General features: G+C 37.6%; 1 pseudogene; it reads left to right on the forward strand.

The window, feature by feature from the left end:
* The window catches only part of LOC107703989 (taste receptor type 1 member 1-like), a 15,296-nt pseudogene extending 4,939 nt beyond the window's left edge, over positions 1 to 10,357 (forward strand).
* Positions 10,358 to 10,767: the final 410 nt, after the last annotated feature.

The following is a 10,767-nucleotide window of genomic DNA, read 5'->3' on the forward strand; positions in this document are numbered from 1 at the left end:
GAAAGTTACTTTTAAAAGTAATGCATTACAATATACTCCCTAAAAAAGTAACTAATTACGTTACTTAGTTACTTTTTATGGAAAGTAATGTGTTACGTTACTTTTGAGTTACTTTTTAACTCTGGCCAGGGCTTGCTTGTTTGTTTTTAATATAAAAAGTTCTTCTTTTACAAATGTAAAATCCCTTTTCACAACAAAAGTGAAATTAATACGCCTTAGGCTGAAGGAAATGTAAATTCATGTCTGTACAATAGAGGGCACAGCTCAAACAAATTGCATGAAGAAATATGATACAGGAGAAGTTCAACACTATTCAGCAATAACAAAAATGAAACACAAATGTGTCATTTTTGCTTAGTATGGTTGAATTAGATCATCGAAGGTCAGTAGCAAAGACATTGGTTAATAAAATGGGATTAAGTACAAAAATGATATTTGTCTTAACATATTTAATTATTGCAGGTTTGTATAATATTCTGAGTTTGCATTTGACTGTTTTTATTCATTTTGATGAATACCGAATCAGCACACTCAACGCCTCTGCACTTACTCCTGATTTCTCTTAACATGGCAACATGAGAGCTGTCAGTCAAGACATGGGAAACAAAGTCACAGGCGTTACTTAATTCAAAAAGGAACTCAGATATTTCCTTCTAAATTAAAAAGTAATGCGTTACTTTACTCGGTACTTAAAAAGTAATCTGATTACGTAATGCATTACCCCCCAACACTTATCATCAAACATTGAGAAACATAATTTTAAAAATCTGAAACTGCATTTTATGGCCATCATGGTCGGGACAAGCTTGGTGGATTTATCCACTCAATGTTTCAGAGAACTGGGGCTTGCAAACAGTAACCTGTTCTCTTTCATCATCTTGTGTTCAAGATAACCTATTGAAGATACGGACAGCTTCATGGTTACACAATATACTCAGGCCCTTAAAGGGGTCATCGCATGCCCTTTTTCCGCAAGTTGATATGATTCTTTAGGGTCTTAGTGAATAGTCTATAACATATGTTGGTTAAAATTTCTCAATGGTAGTGTAAAACAACACCCCTTTTACCTTGTCAAAAACAGCTCTGTTCACAGCGACCCGTTTCGGTGCATGCCCCTTTAAATGCTAAGGAGCTTTGCTCACCCCGCCCCTTTCTTCCGTGGGGTGACGAACCGTTCTCTGAGACTGTAAACTTTAGCCGCATTCGTTGCAGAACTTGCTAACTAGCACATTATTAGGAAAGGCGATTTGCAAAGATTGATCAAATAACCTTATACTCACTTCTTCTGTAGGTGAAGCTGGATCACGAATGATTCGCGCGAACATAGACACATTTAGGTAGATTTGGGGGAAGAGTTTTGTTACCGTTCTGTGCCCATCATCCGCTATTTCCACCACTTAATCAAGCCACTCTTCTTTAAAACACAAGGACGTTTTATTTCACGTCATTGCGTGTGCGTTGGCTCTCGATTTGAGTGGATTTATCCACTCAATGTTTCAGAGAACTGGGGCTTGCAAACAGTAACCTGTTCTCTTTCATCATCTTGTGTTCAAGATAACCTATTGAAGATACGGACAGCTTCATGGTTACACAATATACTCAGGCCCTTAAAGGGGTCATCGCATGCCCTTTTTCCGCAAGTTGATATGATTCTTTAGGGTCTTAGTGAATAGTCTATAACATATGTTGGTTAAAATTTCTCAATGGTAGTGTAAAACAACACCCCTTTTACCTTGTCAAAAACAGCTCTGTTCACAGCGACCCGTTTCGGTGCATGCCCCTTTAAATGCTAAGGAGCTTTGCTCACCCCGCCCCTTTCTTCCGTGGGGTGACGAACCGTTCTCTGAGACTGTAAACTTTAGCCGCATTCGTTGCAGAACTTGCTAACTAGCACATTATTAGGAAAGGCGATTTGCAAAGATTGATCAAATAACCTTATACTCACTTCTTCTGTAGGTGAAGCTGGATCACGAATGATTCGCGCGAACATAGACACATTTAGGTAGATTTGGGGGAAGAGTTTTGTTACCGTTCTGTGCCCATCATCCGCTATTTCCACCACTTAATCAAGCCACTCTTCTTTAAAATATGATGACATTTTATTTCAAGTCATTGCGTTTGCGTTGGCTCTCGTGTTGAGCTATTTCATCCGCAAACATTAAAAGTATTTGATTTCTACTTATGTGATGCACATCTTTCTCTTTCTATGAAACGTGTAGACCGCGTTCACCGGTTGTAACTCTATAGCGACACTAACTCTATAGCTGTTTGCCCAAGCATTGCAATTATTTCACATTTGCTAGAATTCAATCAAATGGCTTTCCCAACTAATTTTTGCATGTGCGTGGCATATTATTTCTTCTGCACGGTTGCGACGTAACACACACGCATGCAGCTTAGAGGGAACATTGGTAACAACTTTCCTCAACATGATCCCATGAGCGTAAATCTCCACATTCCGCTGCTGTGCATGAGTTGCAGAGAGGAAGAGTGTGGGTTGAAGAGACAAAATCCGATTCATGAATCACCTCATTCTCAGAATGCCCAGAGGCAGGACATGGCAGCCAAAGCCATAAGACCCTGTAGCCTGAGATATGTGTGATACTGTACCCTCACTCCTTCCCTGTATTGTGAGAGACTATTCATAAAGGAGAGGATCCACTCTCTCGAAAGATGTGTGCACATTGTAATAGAATTCAGAATTCAGGACTCAAATCTAACTTTCTAACTCTGAAGCCGAGCAATGTGAACAAGCACCAGAGTCATGCAAAGACATTTTGGGGGGCAGGTGCTCAAGTGGAAAAAAGGGCACCCCTCTCATAATTATTTATAAAAAAATAAAGTTACATGCTTTTGAACATCTTTTAATTACTTACACTATAATTAACACACTATAGGGCTCAAATAAATTACATTAGTGTCAACAAAATCTATCTTAACATTTATCACAATCCATGCTGCAATTACATAAATTATATTAAGAGATTAATATTCTAAATATAACATTTTAAATATAGAAATATTAAATATTGGTGAAAATGAAATGATACATAAAACTAAAACCACCAGGTCTCAGCAAATCTTAATAAGTTAATCACAGAATCATTCATCCATCCGATTCATTCAAACGGGCTGATTCATTCATGAACAAAGTAAGCGACCACTGATTTAACGAATGGATTACTGATTCAATGACTCACTGGATTCGTTCAAAAATGCTGAATCATTCAAGAACGAAGCACCATTCTGGTGGGAGAAGCAACTGATTTGTTCGGAACTATTTTCATTGGCAAAATAGAGCTAAAACATTCCAAATTGATGATGTTCTGTCTAGAATGGTCAATTAATATAATTAACTTATTGTTTATTTAACTATTGAATTATGTAAGAACTCACACAGGGACATTTTTATCTTTAATTTCGGGGCATTAAAATTAATTTTCGTGACATTTCCGACATCACAGTGAGAAGCATTTGTGAGGTTCAGTGCAAACACGATCTTTACCTTGCAGTCACCAGTGAAGGCAGGTCCGGAGGAAAAAAGTTACTTGACCAGGAGACGTGAATCCTGCTCCACAGGGCATGATTTCTGAGGTGGGGATGGGCTCGTGCGGTCTCAGAGAATTAGAATTACAATTAGACCTTAAATTTAAATAGAAAATCTATAATAAAAAATACATACATGAACACAAAACAATGTCTTGCCAAAAGGGCCCTTATCTAGCCAGAGGCCAAAAGGGCAGGTGCTTGAGCACCACTTGGGGTCTATCTGTGCACCTGCCTGACAAGCACACAAACAGTGTATTACATCACTTTCTCTCTCGAACTGGCTATGACCAGACAATTGTCCATATATGTCCATATATGGATGCTCCATGCTAACTTCTTGACTAGACAATATCTGTCCTCTCTCCTCCAAGCCAGCACATGCCACCCCTTCTCACCCCTTGTTATCTGATGTTATCAGATCAAACTCAGGGCAGCAGAGAGAAAATGGATCAAAAGATCTAGCAGACCTCCGTATTTGTCAGTCTTTGTTTTCCTCTTTCTCTGTTGAAGTCAATTCTGCCAAATCTTCATATTTCCACAGCAAGATTAACAGTGCTTCAGACAAGCAATACATCTCAGAACATTGAATTTTCTTCTCTGTGCCCCTCCACCACCTCTTTAACAGCTGATGATTTTGCTAAATTCTTTACAGACAAAACTAAAAACATCAGCATTCAGTTCTCAACTCCATGCACACAGGAACTCAAACTAACGCATCAACATTTGCATCAAGTTTAAGTAATTGATGCTTGCATTCAAACAGCAACGGGTTCTACACCCTCCTACTTCCTCTCATTCTTACGTGTCTATAGCCCCTCCAGAAGTCTAAGGTCAGTAAGTGAGCAACGCCTCATGGTACGTTCACAGAGAGGCACAAAATAACTTTCCAGAACATTTTCCTTGCTGGTGGAATAATCTTCCCACCCCCATCTGGGATGCTGAATCCCTGACAATATTCAAGCAACACTTGAAAACACTCATCTCTTCCGTCAACATTTGACTGCATCCTAATTAAGAGACCTTTGCTTTCTGTTCTAGCTTGTATTAATCTGCCTGAAACTTTCTATTATCACTTCCTGTGTTTGTTTGCCTCTTTATAATGAATTGCTTTTTGCAGAGGCTGCACTTTGGGAAGCCCTCTGGTGCGCACTTTTATTTACTTAAGTTTGATTTACTAATCCATGCAGTAGAAATCAATTTACAATTTTACATATGAATAAAGATTATAAGGCTTTATTTTAATTGTCTGGTAAAACTAGGGTAGGCAGTGTCTGTGCCACTGGTGTGTTCAAGTCCTCCTGGGGAAGTTTGTGTTTAAGAGTTGGCAAGTCGTAATTACAACATTAGGTCATCAATTTGGTCAAGTCAAGTCAAGTCACCTTTATTTATATAGTGCTTTATACAATACAGATTGTGTCAAAGCAGCTTTACAGTGTTAAACCGGAAAAATGTGTGCCGATAACGCAAAAGGACAAAAGAAAAAAGTCAATTTTCAGTTAAAGTTGGTTCATCGTTGATTCAGTGATTTCATCATTCATCCAGCTCAGTTCAGTTCTCTTCAAATAGTGTCTGTGCAATCAAGCTGCAAATATTGCCAGAAATTGTGTCTCCAACTAAGCAAGCCAAATGCGACAGTGGCAAGGAACCAAAACCCCATTGGTGACAAAAATGGAGAAAATGAACCTTGGTAGAAACCAGGCTCAGTCAGGGGGCCAGTTCTCCTCTGGCCAGACAAAACCAGCATGGTGTGATTTAAATCCAGGCTGCAACACAAGTCATTATTGTGCAGAGGACTCGTTAAGTTCTTGTGGTCTTAGTTGGTCAGAGCAAGATGCCGATTTACCTTTTCATAAAAAAAAAAAAAAAAGATTTATATCTACAAAATAATAAATAATATATATGCATCAGTATGTTTTTGCTTTTTCTGTTTTTATTCAACTTATGAAAGTGCTGTAAACTGAAACATTGTATTTTCTATCATAATTGTACAGAACTATAGTAATATGTAGATGCAACTTATAGTTTTATTGTAAAAAGAATATTCAGAGTTTCCTACTCATAATTACGACTTCATGCTGGTTTTCATATGCGATCAACGCTTTCTGACGTGACTTGAATGCGCCACTCTAGTGTCACATCGTGGAACTACAAAAATAAAGCATAGGCCTATTTTCAAACAACCTTTGCAAACACCCCTTTCAGACATCATGCCTTTCCTAACACAAAAATCATAAATACAACTCAAATCATAAATACAACTCTCTGTGTATTTTGCCAAGTCTTCGATTTTGCTTGTAAGACAATTTTAATTATTGATTGCTATCAGGATAATCAGGATTTCAACCAGTATATCAAAAATGTTTCTGGAAAAATTTGCCTGCCAAAACTTTTAACGGTTTTGAAAGCGAGAGCTAACAAATTTGTGTGTGTTTAAATTTGTATTGCGTTCAGGTTTCAGGTTGTGTTAATTGTTTGAGAACACCGATCTTAGTTTGGAGAAATGTTTAAAATCAGTTGAGATGAATGTTAACTTTAATGACACATTTTCTCATTCCTTTCTCAGGTTCCTTTCTCAAACTGCTCTGCTGAGTGTGAGGAGGGATATTCAAGGAAACCTGAAGGTTTTCATAGTTGCTGTTTTCATGTGAAAAATGCCCACCTAACACCTATGTGGATTTTTCTCGTAAGTACCTTAGGCAGCAGACAATGACAGCTTGGTATTTAAAGAGATAGTCCACCCAAAAATGGAAATTTTGTCATCCTTTACTTTCCCTCATGTGATTCCAAATCCACATACATTTCTGCAGAACACAAAAGAAGATATTTTGAAGTATGTTAATAACCAAATAGTTTTGGTTCATATTGATTTTTCATTTGTATGTTTTATCCATGCAATTAAAGTCAGTGGAAACTGTTTGGTAACCAAATACCAGCATTCTTCAAAATATCGTCTTCTGTGTTCCTCAGAAGAAAGAAAGTCATACAGGCTTGGAATGACATGAGGCTGAGTAAATGATGACATTGAGCTACAGATGTTACAGATTCCTTTGATTAATCCTGTGCTGGTTGCACTTGTATATCATCCTCGAAAGGCAACCGCTTTTTTAATTCTGGGGGACTCCAATGTACATTTATGTTGTGGCCACGATGCAGTTTCTAAAGAGTTTTTGAACATGATTGACTCTTTTGATCTGAGACAATGGGTTGAAGGGCCAACTCATAAGTTAGGCCATATGTTAGATCTGGTTTTATCATATAACTTGGACATTCATGACATTGTGAATGATTAAGTATTTTTTTCTGGTCACAAGCTGGTGTTTTTATTGTTTGCATTTGTAAGAAACTGAGAATGCCACTGTCAAATCAAAAGTGGGTCAGAAAAATAACCTCAACAACATGTGTTGAGTTTGCAGACCTTTATAGAAGTCATTGTGAATCTAGTCTGTCTGAAGCTATGTCTTTAAATGTTGATGAACATTCGAAGCAATTTGTTTCCACCTGTTCTGAAACTTCTGGACACTATTGCTCCTCTTAAAGCTAAGAACTGTAAGCTAAATTCTCTGCCATGGTTAAATTAATCTGTCCATACTTTCAGAAAACATACTCGACAAGCTGAAAGGAGATGGGAAAAAAATACAAATTCAATATGACAAAAAGTTCAATATGGCATCTTTATAGAATCCCAGCTTGCATTTCAGAAGGACTTGAAAGATGCAAGACATAAATTTTATACTGATGTAATCTCACACAATGCAAATAAGACCAAAATTATATTCGCTACTATAAACTCAGTTACAAATCCTGCTCAAAGACTGTACCAAGATCCCTGTATTTTAATTTGCAAAGATTTTCTTCACTTTTTAATGGGAAGATTGCTGCTCTACACTCCACTCTTCCGCAGATACCAGCGTTTGTATTTGTACTCCCAACCTGTAGTATTACTGAGTGGAGAGACTTTCAGTCTATAACTCTTCCAACTTTGGCTGACGTGGTTGCTCAGCTTAAATCACCTTCATCCATTAAGGGTGATGTTATGCCACCACATTTGATTAAACAGATTTTTGATAGCGTTGGTACCACCATTTTAAATTTAATAAGCAAATGCCTTAATCGGGGCATTTTTCCAGCAGATTTTAAACATGCTATTATCACCCCATTGTTAAAGCGGCCTAATCTTTTAATTAATGAACCAGACAATTTTAGGCCTGTCTCAAATTTGCCTTTTTTATCTAAGGTTTTAGGAAAAGTAGCTTTTAAACAACTCCAGGCTCACTTGACTTCTAACTCTGTTGCTGAGGTCTTTCAAACAGGGTTTAAGTCTTATCATAGCACTGAGACGTGTTGGTGACATAGACGGTAAAAAAAGATGGACGATGCTTCACTCCAATGAAGAAAAGGAAGTGAATAGTGTCATAATAGGGCGCTGACATCTTGCACTGATTTGAGACCCAAGTCTGTGCAGCAGTGAGCGAATTGGAGCTCTGTCCCTAGGGTTGCCAGGTTTTCACACAAAAAACCCGCCTAATTACTACTCAAAACTAGCCCTATGGCGTTTCGAGGGGGGTCACGTTTTTTGGCGATGTTCCCCTGGTAAAATTCGCATTTCAGGGGCTAAATATCACATTATTGGGGTCGCTTCAACCCGCAGACATGAAAAACCAACCGCAGCAACAGTGTTAAAGTAGCCCAATTCCGCCGGAAAACCACGGACTTGGCAACACTGCCCATCCATTCATAGATCCCGCCCACACTTCTGCAGAGTCTATCACAAGCACATGCCCCTAACCACTTTAATTAGCCTGAGTGCTCCAATTTTTTGTCTGTTGATTGCCATACAAGAGGCTTGTTAAAATAAGACAAACACAACTAAAATCTTCTTCTGAAGATCCCAAAAAAGTCAGTTGGTGCCTCAGTTGAACTTGTCAATCTCAGCTGTCAATCATGATGTCACTCTCTAGTTTGTCTCACGTCCCATTAGTGCGGTGTTCAGTATGGTGGATCATGATATACTGATTGACTGCCTGGAACACTGGGTTGGTCTTAAGGGAAGTGTGCTTAAGTGGTTTAAATAATATCTCATGGGAAGATCCTTCTCTGTCTGCAAAATTCATCCAGTTCGCCTCTTTCTTGGGGGGTACCTCAGGGTTCGATTCTTGCACCAATATTTTTTCCCTTTATACGTTACCTTTAGGATCCATTTTTCGAAAATATAATGTATCCTTCTACTGCTACATGGATGACACTCAGCTCTATCTTCCAATGAGACAGGTGCTACATAAAACAAGGTGCTTCCTATCTTTCGAGTTTGTTGCCATTTTACAATCCTTCTAGATCTTTGAGATCTGAAAATCAAAATCTTCTTTGCATTGAAAGAACTTAATACTAACAAAAGGGTGACAGAGCCTTTTCTTGTGTTGGACCCAAACTGTGGAATGATTTCCCTCTTTCTGTAAGTTCAGTAAAGTCACTACTGAAATTTAAGGCCATGTTAAAAGTATATATTTTAAAGACTTTTGGGGCATCTTTATGATGATGTGTTTTGATTGTTTACCTTAGCTATGACTTTGTTTGTTGCTCTCTGTCTTTTTTAGTTTTGTGGTTTATGTTATCTATGCATTTCTTATTTGTGATTGTGAAAGCACTTTGGGCAACAGTGGTTGCATTAAATGTGCTATAAAAATAAACAAGAACAAGAACATTTTTGAGGATCTCTTTAAGCTTTGTCAGTTTATTATATAATACAACAATAGTTTACTGAAGTTATGGTGCTATTTGAAGTGTGATATTTGACGACAAAATATTTTCCCACATCCAGTTACAATTACTGCAAAATTCTAGTACTAAACATTCATATTATTTTACTGTTTTTCAGGGGATCCCTATACCTGTTTTCCATGTGCAGAGAATGAATGGTCTGATGAGGGCAGCACGACATGTAAGACACGTTCTGTTGTCTATCCTCAGTTCACAGAAATCCCATCCATCATTGTCATGATTTCAACTGCATGCCTAATTATTCTCTTTTTTGCCATATTTTGCCTTTTTGCTTACAATTACGATACACCAGTGGTAAAGTCTGCTGGTGGCAACATGTGTTTCCTCATGTTGACCAGTTTGATTCTGTCTAGCATAAGTGTGTTCTTTTTCTTTGGAAAACCCACATCTGTATTTTGCCTCCTGAGAAATGCTATATTTGCATTTTTCTTCACTGTCTGTATTTACTGTCTGACTGTCCATTCCTTTCAAATTGTTTGTGTTTTTAAAATGGCTGCTCAGTTCCCTAAAGTGCACAGCCTTTGGGTAAAACACAATGGCCAGTGGCTCTTCATTGCATGTTCTTCTTTCATTCATTTAATTTCTTGTGTGATATGGATGACTGTCGATCCTGTCAAAGCCATTGCTGACTCGTGGACTTTTAAAGACCAAATTATGCTCATCTGCGAAATGGGGAACACTATTAACCTTAACCATAGTCGTGTTTATAAGTTGGTTTCTTGGTTTCCTGTGTCTCCTGTTTTCTTATATGGGAAGAGATTTGCCCAAAAATTACAATGAGGCCAAGTCAATAACATTCAGTCTCATTTTGTACTATCTGATCTGGATTGCATATTTCACAGCATACCTCACTACCAAAAGCAAATACATCGTCATTTTTAATGCAGTGGCCCAGATATCCAGTATAAATGGAATTCTCTTCACTTATTTCATACCAAAATCTTACGTCATAATATTCCAACCGCAGAAAAACACTCCAGCATACTTTCACACTTCTATTCAGAATTACACCCAAACCATTAGTAGGACTTAGACTCAGACTTTAGTCTTTATGTATAGAAAGTAAGCCAGCTTAACTCTTAAACTCCGGTTTAGATTCTTCACTTTTTCACTGTTATGTTATCACAGTCTTAAACACAAGTAGAGAAAACAAGTAGGCAAAGTAGAGAATAGAGATCTATTGGGTTCAATCGGCATATGTGATTTTTGAGATTTATACATGTAATGTAAACACAAAGGCTTCCGTTTTTGTTTTGAACTTATAATAAAGAACATTTTCAAACTCAATAATTAGTATCCATGTTATCCATATAGGTTTGTGAGGTGTGGATCAGCTGTCTTGTATGTTTGATGTCATACTCACTGTCTATTCAAACTCAAATTATATAATAGTAATATATATTGATTAGCCACAGCAATTTTAACCCATTTATTTGGAAAATG

Source organism: Sinocyclocheilus anshuiensis, unplaced genomic scaffold, assembly GCF_001515605.1.
Source record: "Sinocyclocheilus anshuiensis isolate Anshui unplaced genomic scaffold, SAMN03320099.WGS_v1.1 scaffold1574, whole genome shotgun sequence".
In the NCBI taxonomy this organism is placed as follows: Eukaryota; Metazoa; Chordata; class Actinopteri; order Cypriniformes; family Cyprinidae; genus Sinocyclocheilus; species Sinocyclocheilus anshuiensis.